Raw genomic sequence first — 14,944 nt, forward strand, 5'->3', positions numbered from 1 at the left:
ATGAAGGTAGTAGGAAACTTGTGAGCATGGAGCTGATCCACTGATCATGAGGCTTATGCGCTTCTCTACTTCATATTATAATGAGAAAAATGTGGGTTTTTTTGTTTCCATTTTACCTAACACTTTTTCTTTATTTTATCTTCGACCTATTTAAAAATTATTTTCCTCTTTGGAGCTCCACTGCAGGAAAAGCACACAGCACAGGGGTAGTAACGTTGACAATGTATTTCTATTGCAGCCTTATGTCACCAATATTCTTTTATCACTTTTCAGCAAATCGTCCTTTTTTTTTTTTTTTTTTTTTTTTTTTTTTTTTTGGGAGAGGAAAGGACACTATGGAAGCCTGCTTTTATAAACATCCAAAAAAACCCTCCAAAATTAACAGTGAGGCTCTTGTGGTCACTGTATATATTGAGGCCTTAAGAGCAGATGTGGCACTGTTGGGTTTTGGTATTAAATATAGTCTAGCTTCTTTTCGGGCAAAGAACTATTTATCTACTTAACACAGAACATAGCCAACTTTTGTATGTTTCAAATATTACATTTATTTCAAAATGCTTGGCATTATTAATCCTTTTTATATTGTTAATATAAAGATTCTGCTTCAAAACCTCAAAAACCAAGAAAGTTTATTTTTTTTCTCTCTTTTTTGCATTGCATGCACTGCACTGATGAACCAGCCTCAGCAAGCATTTAACAGATTAGACACTTGAACATGGTTTCAGGCAATGCTCTCTCATGTTTCTGCGTATTGCCTGATAAACACTTCAAAGTAAACCGCTCATAAATATGAAATGAAAAGCCGAGAAGTCGTTATGCACAGCTTTGAGATACAAATCTCTTTATTCCCCTCTGAAGTGGAATTTGATTGACATAATGAGTCATAGATCCTGTCCAGGGACACACTGCCTTATCCCCTTTTCCTCGGGAGATGGGAGTCTTTAAAGAAATCCACTTCAGAACTTTCTGATTGACAACTACAAAAAAGTTGAATACCACACAAATTTACTGTTTTGTATTAATACCTACTTAAAGAGCTATGACACATGTCAAAGATTGATTCCAAATCCACCAACGAGCCCTATCATCTAAAATTTTCCAAGGAGGCCAAGGCTGACATGTACCGCTGCACCATTCCCCCATCTCTACCCATCCCACAACAGCTATTGCAGAGCAGCTCATGAGGAAGGGGGTGAATTGTAGCAAAGCCCCTGCACAGCTGGGCTGCACCACTGGGCACCTCACCCCAGGGTAGGGCAGGAGGAATACAAGCATGCTGCCACCTTGAGAGGCCAGCAAGACAAAGACCCTCCTTAGAAGGAACAGTCACCGTGCACACACCACACACAGCCACCTCCTGCACTTCACTTGCTGTGCTACGGAGGTAAGACTTTCAGGTGAGAAGGAACAGTTAATACCATCTAGCTTGAAATACCTTCAAAAAGCTCATTTAAGCATTGGTGTTAATAAATGACACCCATTTGAAAACGAGAAAAAACGCAGCAAGTATAATGGTCTGCCACCACTATTCCCCAAAAAGCCTCACGTTGAGCTACCCAGTGAAACTGCTCATCAGTAGTGCTATAAACAAAATTACGGTGTAATAAATTGCTATGCTACAATGCTACATTCACAACCTGCATTTGTAGTGTTTGTGGAGGTTTTTCAAAGGAATCCAATAAATTTCAGTCTAAATAGAGATGCAACTGCTGGCGCTTTATTTGCTAGCCAAACTGTATGCATTAAATTACATGTTTTTACTGCCTTTTGTCAGTTGCTTCTGTATGCAGTAACTATACATAAAGTGCATAAATTCCACCACACACAACTTCACTTCCATTTCTTGATGGTAGTGCTATTAGTAACCATAGAATCAGAGAATATCCCCATTTTGAAGGGACCCACAAGGATCACTGAGTCCAACTCCAGGTGCCATGCATCCAAACTAGTTCTGAGTTCAGTGCTCCTTGAACTCCAGCAGCCTGAGGCTGTGCTCTGTACCCCGGGCAGCCTGTTCCATGCCCACTGCCCTCTGGTGAAGTACCTTCTCCTAACACCCAGCCTGACCCTCCCCTGACATAGCTCCTGCCACCTTATGTTAGACATGTATAACATCAATAACATAATAAAGACATCATTAAGACTTTAAAAAGACTATTTAAAAAATAACTGTAAAAAATAACTAAAAATTTGCTTAATCTGCATTGTTCAAAAGGCACTGAAATTTTTTTTTTTTTTTTTTTGCCAATAAGAACAAAAGGCTGGAATATGGTGAAGCAACAAAATTATAAAAAGATTGAATATTAAAAGCAATTACCTCATATTACAAGTAAATAATGAAACATTCAAGCCTGATTTCATTCTAGAATGCTGAGACCCGGATGTTTAAGATGATTAAAAAGCACAGCATCACTGCATTCCCATGCAGAACTCTGCTGCCTCTTCATTCCCATACAAAATCAGTGAAAGAGATTGTCAAGACATTTTCTTTTCCCTCCGAAACATTTATTATAAGCCTTTTAAAACTGTTTATTGTTTATTGCTTGCAAATAAATAAAATTGTTTATTTATTATTTCAAACACATTTTGATCCTGCTAACCATACTGACAGACGTTTCTCTACTGCAAATTACAAACTAACTGAATGAATTAAATACATATTGAGGACTCTTCTTTCTCAGCTCTATGTGATCATTCACATCTCAGAAGTCAATAGCCTGCACAGTCTTTTCTAACCACTGGCATGCAATGTATACACGCATCAAAACACAAATTCATGAATCACACCGAATGCTGAACAAAATGAGGAGGAACTAAAAAAGCCAAAAACTACATCAGACAACTGTGAACAGTCATCCTTTGGTTTTGCAGTTGTTCTTGCTATGCAGATTAAAAAATCTTTGGCCCTAATTGCAACTGCTGGTAACTGGTTTGAGTATTTTTGAGAAATCATTAACATGCATACAACGATGGAATTATGGGAAAGCTTCTTGGCACGTATCTGAAAAACCTGTAGTGTACACATATTAATTCTAACACATGTATTATTCCAGTGTACTGCTGATAGATCACCACACTGAAAGGCAAATGGGGCATGTGAAATATTCTGAATTACTTAAAGTCTTCACAAGTTCTTCTGCAGCAGCGAAAATTCATCTGCAACATAACTAACATTAGATGTGTGAGTAAAATTAATAATTCAAGGAAAAACAAGACGCCAAAATAAACCATCCTTCTCAATGAAAGCTATGTCAGAAATGCTGCCGTTTTTCCTGCAAACTGATGTTACATTAGGAGATTATTACTGAGCTTTTGCTAATTACAAGGTGTGAAATATTTTGATAGGACTTCAAGTAGCATTAGCTATTCCAGGTCCAGAAAGCACAGCTGTCAGTCATACCCTTGGCTCTGTCAGTCACTTCAGCATGCAGAAACCAAGCTGTCTCCAGGATAAGTGTTCCTCAGAGATCTGCAGTTGCTGCTTGACCTACAGCTCAAAAGCAAAAAGCTTCACTCACTACAACTATTAGCCCTTGACTTCATTCGTCCACTAGCCAATATAAATAAAATGCTGGAGCAATTAATTCAATTTCTTTAGAGAGAGTGCTAAGTCCTTGAAGCCTCCAGTATGCCTATCCATAGAGGTTCCAAGCATTCATTTAATTGATTTTTTTAGAATTGCAGGAAAAAAAGTAGTTAATAGACAGTATCACAGAATCACAGAATTGCAGGGGACAGAAAGGACCTCAAGAGATCATCCAACCCCCTCTGCTAAAGCAAGTTCCCTACAGTAGGCTGCAAGGTAGGCATTCAGATGGGTCTTGAATATCACCATAGAAAAAGACTCCACAAGCTCCCCGTGCAACCTGTTCCAATGCTCTGCCACCTTCACCATAAATAAGTTCTTCTTTGTGTTTGCACAGAACTTCCTATGTTCAAGTTTTAGGTCATTGCTCCTTGTCCTACTGCTACGCACCACTTCTCGAGAAGAGCCTGGCCTCATCCATTTGTCCCCCACCTCCCTTTAGATACCTGTAAACCTTAATCAGATCTCCCCTCAGTCTTCTTCTCCCCAGCCTGGACAGACCCAGACTACTTAGCCTTTCCTCACAGAGGAGATGTTCTACACCCTTTATCATGTTTCTGGTCCTCCACTGGACTCCTTGTGTTTTTTGAATTGGGGAGCCCAGAACTGGGCACAGTACTCTAATGTTTTCATTCTTGAATTTTGACCTTCACTCAAAATATACACTTCTGCATTGCATCACAGCTTCACCCAACAGAGACATTAAAGGAAAACACATCTCTAACTATTGGTATCTCTGTGCTGGAAGCCTGTTCAACATTATCTATTTTTTGTCTATGCCTTCCAGACTTGACATCGTGTGCCTCTGGCCAATGAATGGTACGTCTGTATGGTGAAGGTTGTCTTTCTCAACTGAGCGCACAGCTCTGAGAAGGACGCACAGGGAGCAGCGAGCCACATCAGGCAAATCAACACTAGCAATGAGGTGACCGAAGTTGCAGCCAGATCACACAATTACACAACAGCTTGAGCAACTGCTCAGTGCTGTTCCTCATGGAATAAAACTTCCATTGGAGACTACAGGAGTTAGATAATTTAAAGGAGGAGAATATCGCCAGAGCCCTTATCAACACATCAGTGTATACAAGACTTTCCCTCCAGCAACGTAGGAAACACATATTTAAAATGTCCTAAGATTATTCTTACATATTTATGATTTAACTTGGCATCTTCTGATCCATATAGGGCACGAATGGATGTGCCCTGTATGGCACGAAGATTAATATTTTAAACAATGCATGTATCCAGACTAGAAGAGGAAATTACATTCCAATTAAGTTGATTTTTTTCTCTCCCAAGCAGATAGAGAATATACACTGACAATTTTGATTCTGCTAAGTTTTCTAAGTGAGTCTTACGTTATACAAACAAGCTGAACCTTAGCTGGACTTAATGGGGAAAAGAAACTCGCAACATATTTTCTAAGCACCTTACAGGAAGTTTTCCCCCTTCTTAAACCTCACGCAGTGGGAAGAAAAGAAAGGACACTTTTTCATGTATTATATAGTCAATTTTGATTTTACTAACTGGAACATACCTACTACATACTACATACTGGAACAGCCACGCCTATACGAGACAGAGCCTATTTACTCATTCATTCATAGAAATTACCCTAAGCTTCACCCGTTTACAAGGAAAAAGAAGCAAACAAACACCACAGCAACCAAAGAATGCACCAAACCTGGAAAATGTACAAAGAGGAGCCCTTCTCTTTGGAAACTGCTGGTAACACAGGGAGTCATTCTCAAGTGTAGAGAGAACAGCTGCAGCTTAATTTAGACAAAAGACCAAGTCTGCAATTTGAAATGCACATGTTTATAAAGAAATCTTCTCACTTACTGCACTACCTGAATTAGCTAAAAACTAGCTGAAAATATCTAACATGCAGCCAATCACCAATTGTGCATCTCTGAGCTTATCTGAAAGCTAGCATTAAATTGTTAGTATCTAGTCCTGAAGTCAGACTAACAGAGATAAAGTACATAACTGTAAGCACAGCTCTGGTTACCATTTTTATCTTAACTTCACTGATCTTTAACTATTTTCCTAATTATTTCTGGACAAAACGCACTTAATTGTATGACATGCTCTGAGCAGTTAAGTCTGCCCAATGATAGGCAATAACTTGAACTCAAGATAGCTTAAAGGAGCTTCAGTGACTGAAAACATGATCCTTCCAACACAGTATGCATTGCACAACACCCTCTGAGAGGATTCAGGATTAAAAGGCTATAGTTACTACCATTATCATTATTATTAATGAAAAATACACATGTAAAATTAGGTTTTGAACACAATGTTTTATAGTCCCTGTTTGTCTCTATGGACATACGCAATAATGGCTTTAACAGACCTTTACCACTCACTGACTAATTAATCTTTACGCTCAGGACTCAGCACCGAGTTTTATTCAGTAAGGAGCAGAAAATAGCATCTGTAGATTGGGCTCGCAAGGTCCACTGCATGAATAAATTGACAGGCTACAGGAAGAGTCAGCATTAAACAGCTCCTCTCCTCCCCTCAGCTCTCCTGTAACAGCCCTCACCAGAGAGCTTTGCTCTGAAAACATCCTAAACACAATTTATTTTTATTTACTAAAACAGCTCCTTTCAACCTTACAGAGACTCAGTCTTCCAAATACAATGACAAAAAATATTACAGGGACCAGACACCGTTTTAAAATATAACTGCAGTTCCAACACAACCAAAGTACGCATCCGCAAATTCAGCTCTCCTACCAAGAACACAAATGAACCACACAAATTAACAGATCCCAGCAACTCATTAGAAGAACCTTTCTTCCACTTCAAACTCAAACATGTTCTCAATATGGAAGAGCACAGGGAAAATATTCTGCAAAAAGAAAGGAGAAAGTGAATATGCACCTCGCCATTTCTCAATAGAACAAGCTCAATCTTTACTCCTGCTAAAAGAATTTTAACGGAATTGTAAAAGAACAAGCATATAGAGGTAAATTTCCCTCATCTCATTTGCATGATACATAGTCCATACAGCTTACCTGCAGTATTACTGCTTTACTTTTAGCTATAAAGCCAGTCAACCGGAACAGCATCTTCAGTTACAAAAAATGAAGTGTTAAGTGTTTACTAGTCAAGCCTCACAGCTGGAAATTTTGACAAGATGAAATTATTGAGGATTTTAATAGTCTTTTCTAATACGACTAAAGGGGAAATACTAGCAACACTGTTAAACTGAAGAACATAAGTTATACTCCATTAAGCTAACTTCAAGAAAAGCAAGCTATTTATTTTATAATAGAATTATACTAGGAGACAGGCCTTGTGAAATGCAGAACAACAAGCAGCACAACGACAGTACAGCACTCATTCTGAGTCAAAAAAATGACTCCTTGGACTGCTGTTCTACAGTCTTCTACTCTTAATATCTCATTAAATTCATTTTATGTTGCTTACCATTACAAGAGAATTTATACTGTACTTTGGAAATGTAAGCAATGAATAACAAAAATTTAAATTCTTTGTCACGTTGTCACTGAAATTCTGTACTTACCGATAAGAAAGCTTATTAATTGTCTGAAATTTCCCACAAGGAAGATAGAGATTTTGAAACAGAGTATTTCTTACTTATCTTCCACATACCATAGTGAGAGATTTATCAGATGAGATTTTATTCCTTTCTATTTGCTGGCAACTAGCTTGATGAGTCTAATTTCCACAGCACAGAGCTATGAATGGAGGCCCAGCAGCAGGGCTAACAGCTGGACAGACCCAACTAAAAACTCGCCTACTCCCACATCTCTGGCTACTTTCCTTACTCCCACTGCTTTTCCACACTCATTGAAGCACACTTTCAGTCTTCCTACATAAGTTCCACAAAACTCTCCCTTACAATGAGCTGTATTCTGCTCTCAAGCCACTTCTCAGCCAAGAAAAGGGAAAGGAAGGTGAATAAATCAGGAAACAAAAACCTCTTCCCTGTGATAGCTTGAACAGTGACTGCTGTTTTTATCTGCACAAACATTTCCCCATTATAAAAACAGAAGGCTAGCAAAGCTCTGTGGTTTGGGTTTTATCAAAGACTTCAAAATTTAATCAGAGTTTATAGGGACTCAACCTTGTGAATTACACTCGTACAAAAAAATCCGAAGTCATTTCTATTTGATCTGAATCCCATTTATGTATAGCAGTAACTGCAAAGCTAAGAGATACTGGCAGTAAATAGTCCAGCTGAATTCTCAAGCACATGAGCCTGGCAGCTGGCTCTCTTTCCACATACCTGCAATCCTCTCAACCAGGGAGGAAAGTTACAAAACACTGCATAATTTTTTTCTCTTTTCTCAGAATTTGAATAAATCCCACCCATATTATCCCGTAATGATAATAATCCAATAGCTCAGATTTATCTGTCATTAACCATTTACTCAAAGGTCAAAATTAGGCCAGTTTGCTAACTGACAACACACTACTGTCCTGATTTTAAAAGCAGAACAGTTTAGAAATGGCTGTTTTGTGAACAGCTATATCACAGTTATCATTAGCACTTTTGCATTCATAGCCCTGTTCATAACTGTAAGCGTAAGAAAGAAAACGCAATTCTGGCATAAGAAAGGCTAGAAAAGCAGATGAGTAATTACAGACTGTTGGCCCAGCTCATCCGAAAACACAAATAATAATCCACAACACGCCACTTACACAAGACTTGATGGGCATGGTTCAAGACAGAAAAGAAAGGGAGCTCAGGATTAAAATAGAAACGTACCTTCTGCAACCCTACTGCCATAGCCTTATCTTCACCACGATGCAACTCCATGGCTAGGAAAGAAAAGGCTAATGGTTTCTGCAAATTGAAAACCATATTACACACCAGTCAAAAGTAATGTAGGACTGGATCCAGACAGTATCACATGTGCCCAGATTCCTTTCACTTCATGTAAAAAGAATTGAAAAGAGACAGTGACCCTGAGACCTAAATTTGTTAATGACGCCTCCAAACTGGAATGGTAACAAGATTTTTTTCAGGCTAAAAGGGAAACTAATGGTAAATTACAATGTAGAGGGCATGACAGAGGACTCTGAATCAGCTTTCCTGTTTTTTTCTACACCTGTTATGAACAGGAAAAGAATTGTCCTCAAATGTCTAATAAAATAGGTCAGATCATCTGTTCTACACAGAACAGGATTGCTGAAGTATTTATTTATATTCAGCATTCAGTTTTAATCAGAACATACCCCATTTTTATTTGGAAACTTCTGAACAAAATACTCACCCCTCCCGTTCCATGATAGCATTTTTGGAACTGAATATCATGTACAGCCCTGTCTAACACAGCAACAGGAACATACCTTCACCAGGAGTTCTGCATTGAGTTGCTGCCTTAAAATGACTGATAGCCAAAGCCTTTGTAAACTGATTGTACTCTTTAAATGCACCTGGGTAAGAATTTTAGCTGTACAAACTCAGAAATATTAAGAAACAAATCTGAAGATTAAAGTAATAAAAATAGCTATGTGAACTCTGATTTTCAGAATTGCAATAGTTTTACTTCAATTTAATGGTTTCCAAAAATCAATTAACAAAACTGAATTGAGTTGATTACAGTTCCAAATAAGTGAATTAAAGCAGTTTACTACTATTTTTAAACCACTATAATGATTTCCTGTCCCCCCGGTGTCTTCATTTAGATACACAGTTCACAGTTCAATTTTCTTGGAGGCACTGATAATTACAAGTATTGTCTCTACATACAGTTTGACTTCTACAAACACATTATTAAATTACTTAGATTATGTATGCACGGGTTTATTTAACCATGCGCATTTAAAAGTACCTGTAATTGAAAATACATCTTGCATGTATTTTTTCCTGAAGTTCCATGAATTCTAAAGACTTCACCCTGCACTTCATTGTTACCTTAGGGAGACCCATATTTCCTTGCTCTCTGAAAATGAATGGGTGAAAAAATAAACTCCTATTCACTGCGGACAGCTGAGGCTGCCCAGACACACACAATCTTCAAATGCATGGTTAGTAATGCCTACGTTTAACATACGTCATGCTTTGCACATATACTGAAGCATCACACAGGAGAGGCATGCAAGAAACTCCATGCCCTCCAAATCACAGAGAGAAAAAAACAGAGCTCTGAAAAAAGTGGTGCTGTAGAGGCATAGAAGAATTGTTGGCTGAAGTATAACTAGAACCCAAAGCCTGCAAGAGAACTCTGCTGTATGTCACAGTTGGGTAGGTAATTCTCTACAAAGTGTACTCATTTTTGATAGCACACCGGTATCTCAAATTTCAGAAAAACAACCTGCAGCAAAATGGTTTTCAATAAAGACAAGAATCACTTAGAAACATGACATAAGCTGAAGAAGCAGTCTGGAAGTCTTACTTATTGTTATTACTTCTTTTGGTAACTGCTATAAATATTGCGCAGAGGACTCCAAATGACACTGGCGTGTGCCATACATCAGTACAGCAGTACTGCAAATAATCAAATGAGTGCAACAGCATGCTTGAAACTCAATTTTCAACTCCTGCACTCAACTTTCAAAAGCACATTCAGTAAAATGAATGAAACCCCTCACATTTAGACCAAAGAAACTACCCAGAATATTTGTGATAAGGCTTCCAGGTTTTGATTTACTAAACCACTGGGCCATACCATGCAGCGTGAAACACTGTCCTTTTTCTTCCCTTGTGATGCAAGGGCATCCCTGCTCAGTTCAGGGATGTTTTTGTCTGCTTTATCTTTGAATGGAAAACTGATTTACACCATGGGACAGAATAAGTAAGAGAGAATTACTGTAAAGGAGACTGGGCTAAGTTTTCTTTAAAAATAACCCCCACCCCCAGGGAAAACTCCCTGCCTCTGGAACAGAGTGCATAGTGAACATCAGGTTTAGCCAGCAAGGCAAAAAACATCTTCTCAAAGTGCACCCATTGAAGTAGTACTTAAATTTTATTTATAGCACAGTGACAAAATTTTGATTCACATTAAACACCATAATTATAACTGACTTCTGAGGTCTTATTCCTGCTTATAACTTAGAGCTAAACCCCTCCAGAAATGTTGGCAAACTTTTGTTTTCTTTCATTTTCATTACCTCTAATTTTACTTTCCATCCCTAAATTGTGAGAGACCACATGAATGAGTATTCATTCACCACAATTGTGTCTCTTAAAGCTTACATTGCCCATTTCTCGGGCTACTTTTTTCTTCTTCCCCCATTCTAGCACTGCCAGATTTCCTTACTAAACACATTACACGAATAAAGCTGTCAGAATGCTTGAACATGAGTAACATCTAGGTTAATAAAGCCTACCAAAAGGATCACCTTCATCTTTTAAAATTGTATTCGGTAACAACAAATAAAGTACTCTAAACCTTATTTCTAAATGATTATTACATTTCTATGATGGATATAGGCAATATGTATTCGCTAGCAACACCAGAAAATTACATGAAGGTGAGATGCATGGAATTAACCCAAGTAAAGTTCTTCCTTGCGGTGGATGGCTTAAAGCTTTTCTTACCAGAAAAGTTTGCTTAGAAGCAAAAATTTTTGATTAGTTAAGAATCCATTCTACATAAAAAAAACATATAAGGAAGAAAAAAACATTGAAAATACTAGCAAAGGTAAATAAAAATGGACTAATCCAAATGCAAACACAGAACACTTTTTTCTTTCTTCTGCTCACAAAAGTATTCAGTCCCCTAAGCAATTCACCTCATCTTTCTCTTGTGAACTTTGTCCGCAAAATAGGACTGAAACCAACATAATTTATCCCGAAGGTATAATATGAGTTATGGTAAGATAAAATAACAGAATGCAAACATCTAGTAATTATTTAAAACAGCAATTGGTACATCAGGGTGATATATAAAATATCTGCTTTTATTCTCTTCACAAAAAAAAACAAACTATGAATTACTTAGAAGACATTTGCTTAAGAGTGAAAAATATTTAACCGAGTCTTTATCTTTTCCCATGTTGTATCATTTTCAGCAACATAAAAGATGAAGTAAACACATTTCAAGCTTTTATCTTAGACTTTACATCCTGGGTAACTTTTCTCATTTACCACCTTTCACTGCAAATTAACATGTATATCAAGACAAGTTCATTATTATCTGGAGGCTTATTAAAACAACAACAACAGAACAAGAACTGCACTCAAAGTGCCCTGCATTATCTACTGGTTACTGAAATCAGCACTGCGTAAGTTTATAGCGATTAGTTTGCTTTAATTCCTTTCTAATCAAAAAGCTCCAAAAATAAAATTTGCATCTAGAATAAATAAATGATCGTTGTCAGAAAGTACCATCACATTTGTTTCCCAAAGGTAAGAATGCTGTCTAGATAAAATAAATATGACTACATAAATAAGACTAGGATATGATTGCATTTTAGTGCTTCTAAATACAGTACTCTGGGGAACTGCAGCTGAAAAATGACTCTTAGCATGTTGCAGTCCTAATTCAGAGTAAAATGACAGGCGTAACTTACGAATCTATTTAAAAAATCCATTATTAATAGATTTCAAATGTTTGTATGTTTGTTGTTGTACATGAGAATAATACATTGCATTCTTCTCGAACAAATAAAACAAAGCTTAGCATATGACAGACCTGCTGACAAAGTCAGCAGAGAGACAGTTGCTTTGTATACAGCCCTAATAAATAAGAGTAAAACAAGCAGTGTTCAAGTACACCACAAACAAGGCGGTCAAACAGACACAGAATCATTGAAAGCAGTTATTAATGTGATATTAATAATTGTATGTATTACAATGGATGCCTCACACAGCGATTTCATACGTGCTGTAGATTTCAATTATGAAGAGTTAGAGAAAAGAGGAGAGCTGAGGAGAGAAAAAAGGGTTACATCTACCTTGCCTACCTACAAGCCCTGCAGCGGCAACGCACCTTGAGGCCAGATGTTATCTCACTGAATTCAGTCACAGACACGACAAACATGCAAAAATCTAGGAGGGAAAAACTGATGTTGAGAGCCATTTCAAGTCCATAAAAGCCTACCTAAAAACCCTGACCACTGCCTGAGCTGATGAAGTGCACTGAATAACGTCCTACACACCAACTTCGCATCCGGTGAACTGAGAGAACTCACTGTTTTCTCTGTACTGATATTATATTCATTTAGATCTGCACTGAAGCTATCAATAAAACAATTTCAGTTTTATTCTTCATTTTATGCTGTATTAGGTATCAAGGACACAAATTTTCTCAGGATTAGACGATGGCTGAAAGTACATGATTTTAACATGGCTGTAATGACTAAATTAGAAGTTTGGTAAATTCGTAACCCACAGCTCACGTACAAATAAAAAGAAAATTAGAAGTGATCCAATCTGCATCTGCTTTTTTAAAGTAATAAAAAAAAAAAAAAAAAAAACTGGCTGTTCTGTGGCTGTTCAACTACTGTTTTATTTATACCATTTTTGCTTTCCCAATCTGCAAATTAATTTTTGATGCAAATTGTTTTTAAAAGTTTTACTCTGGGAAACAAAAAAATTCTCCATGTAATACAAGCATCATGATACGCTCATCTGCCCGCTGAACGTGAGCTTCATCCAGGTATGAGAACAGAAAACCAGACCTCACATTGGTGCTCCCATCATGGACAATGTTAGCAGATCTACTTGTAAGTTCAGAGTGTTTTCACCTTTTGGCATTTCGGTGTGCAACTTGTTAGCCAAGAACACTTAGCTATATCTGTCCTACAAAATAAACGTGCAGTGACCAGGAAGGTGAAATCATTATAGCTACTTCGTAGTATTTTTATTTTATTTTTACATTTTGTTTGCTGACTCAAATATTCTACAATACGCACTGTCTGTTGACAAAAACTGGAAAAACACATGGTGTAAAACACTTATGTTCATCACCAGCACATTCCCCTTAAACTCCTATTTAATGATCTAATTAGTTCACAGTTAATAAGGAAATACATTACTGACTACTACTCATTGGGCTGAACTGCCTTCCAAGATGCCAGCAGCAGCCCCACGCCACAGCACCCTGCCATTCACAGCCACAAAACCTCACTGCCTGGTGACCTTGGGCAGGGAGCTCCTTGTGCCTCTCTCCTTTGTCAGATAAGGCTCTTCCTGCCTGTAGGAGTCTCCGTTCTTACAGGCAAAGCCTGCTAAGTTAAAAACTATGTTCTATTATGCAAATTATATATTTAACACACAGTTATTTTGCAGTCTTGCGCATCAGGCATCCAAATAGACAAGGCTATACAGAGCTTTTGTTTCTCAAAAGCTGATGCAGTATTTACAATTGAAGCCTAAATACCTGTTAAGGACACTGAAAGAAAATCCACCAAAACCAAGTAAAAATCATGTATTGAGATCAAATTATTCACTGAGAAAAGGAAAAGGATAATAGTTACAGTTAGGACAAGCATAACCACCAACCACAGCCCAGCAGGTCTCCCAAACAGTGGAAGAGAGATCAACTGCCACTCCCTTCAAAACTCCTCACACATGGTGCCATACGGAATAAGGAATTTCTCTGTAGCCACTTTAAGTCAGCTGTCCTGATTCTGTTCCCTCCCAGGTCCTTGGGCCCTTCACTGTGAGTGGCCTTGGCTCTGTACAAGACTGCTCAGCAGCAACTACAAATATCAGTGTGTTATCAACGTTGTTTTTCTCCTACAATCAAAACATAGCAGACACTGAAGAAAACAATTTTGTCCCAGCTGAAAGACTGCTTATTTATTTATTTTGCAAATTAACACAGAAGCCAAATGACAATTTAATAGGGCTAGCAGCAAGATCATTTGGAAAAGCTCATTAGCTTCCCTTACATTGGATATTCACAAGCTGAAGAAACAAGGAAGAAAATCCACGTACTCACTTTTCACAGTATAGCCCTTCAATTTTGCTGACTTTGCTGAGAATGGCAGGGACGTGGCAGTGGGAGCTAGAAACAGTTCAGTAGTATCACCTTCAGGTAAATAAAGCCAACAATGTATGTCTCAGCTGTCCCCGTAAGTTGATTTTACTAAGCATATAACAGAGGAAAAAGGGGTATTACCATCTTTTTTATTTCTCATCACCACCCTTAACCTGTTCTGGAGTGGTGCATGGAAATCTCTGGAAAAAAAGCCACCCTCCTGCCCTTCTCTGGACACTGCCAGGTAATGAATGCTTCCTCGAGGCATTCAAGGCCAGGTAGGAAGGAGCCAGAGGCAGCTTGATCTAGCGACTGGCAACTCTGCCCACAGCAGAGGAGTTGGAACTTGGTCTTCACAATCTCTTCCTATCTAAGGCATTCTATGATTCTCCAAAAATTTACCTTGCCTTTTTAACTCTGAAGATATTGCCACTTTGCTTAGCTTCACT

General features: G+C 38.0%; 1 protein-coding gene across 1 annotated transcript in view; it reads right to left on the reverse strand.

Annotated features, from left to right (window-relative positions):
• Nucleotides 1-14,944, reverse strand: part of TENM2 (teneurin transmembrane protein 2) — a 614,809-nt gene that overhangs the window by 444,306 nt on the left and 155,559 nt on the right. The window lies entirely within an intron of this gene.

Source organism: Lagopus leucura, unplaced genomic scaffold (genome assembly GCF_019238085.1).
Source record: "Lagopus leucura isolate 7727_CA_CO unplaced genomic scaffold, USGS_WTPT01 Super-Scaffold_100027, whole genome shotgun sequence".
Classification (NCBI taxonomy): Eukaryota; Metazoa; Chordata; class Aves; order Galliformes; family Phasianidae; genus Lagopus; species Lagopus leucura.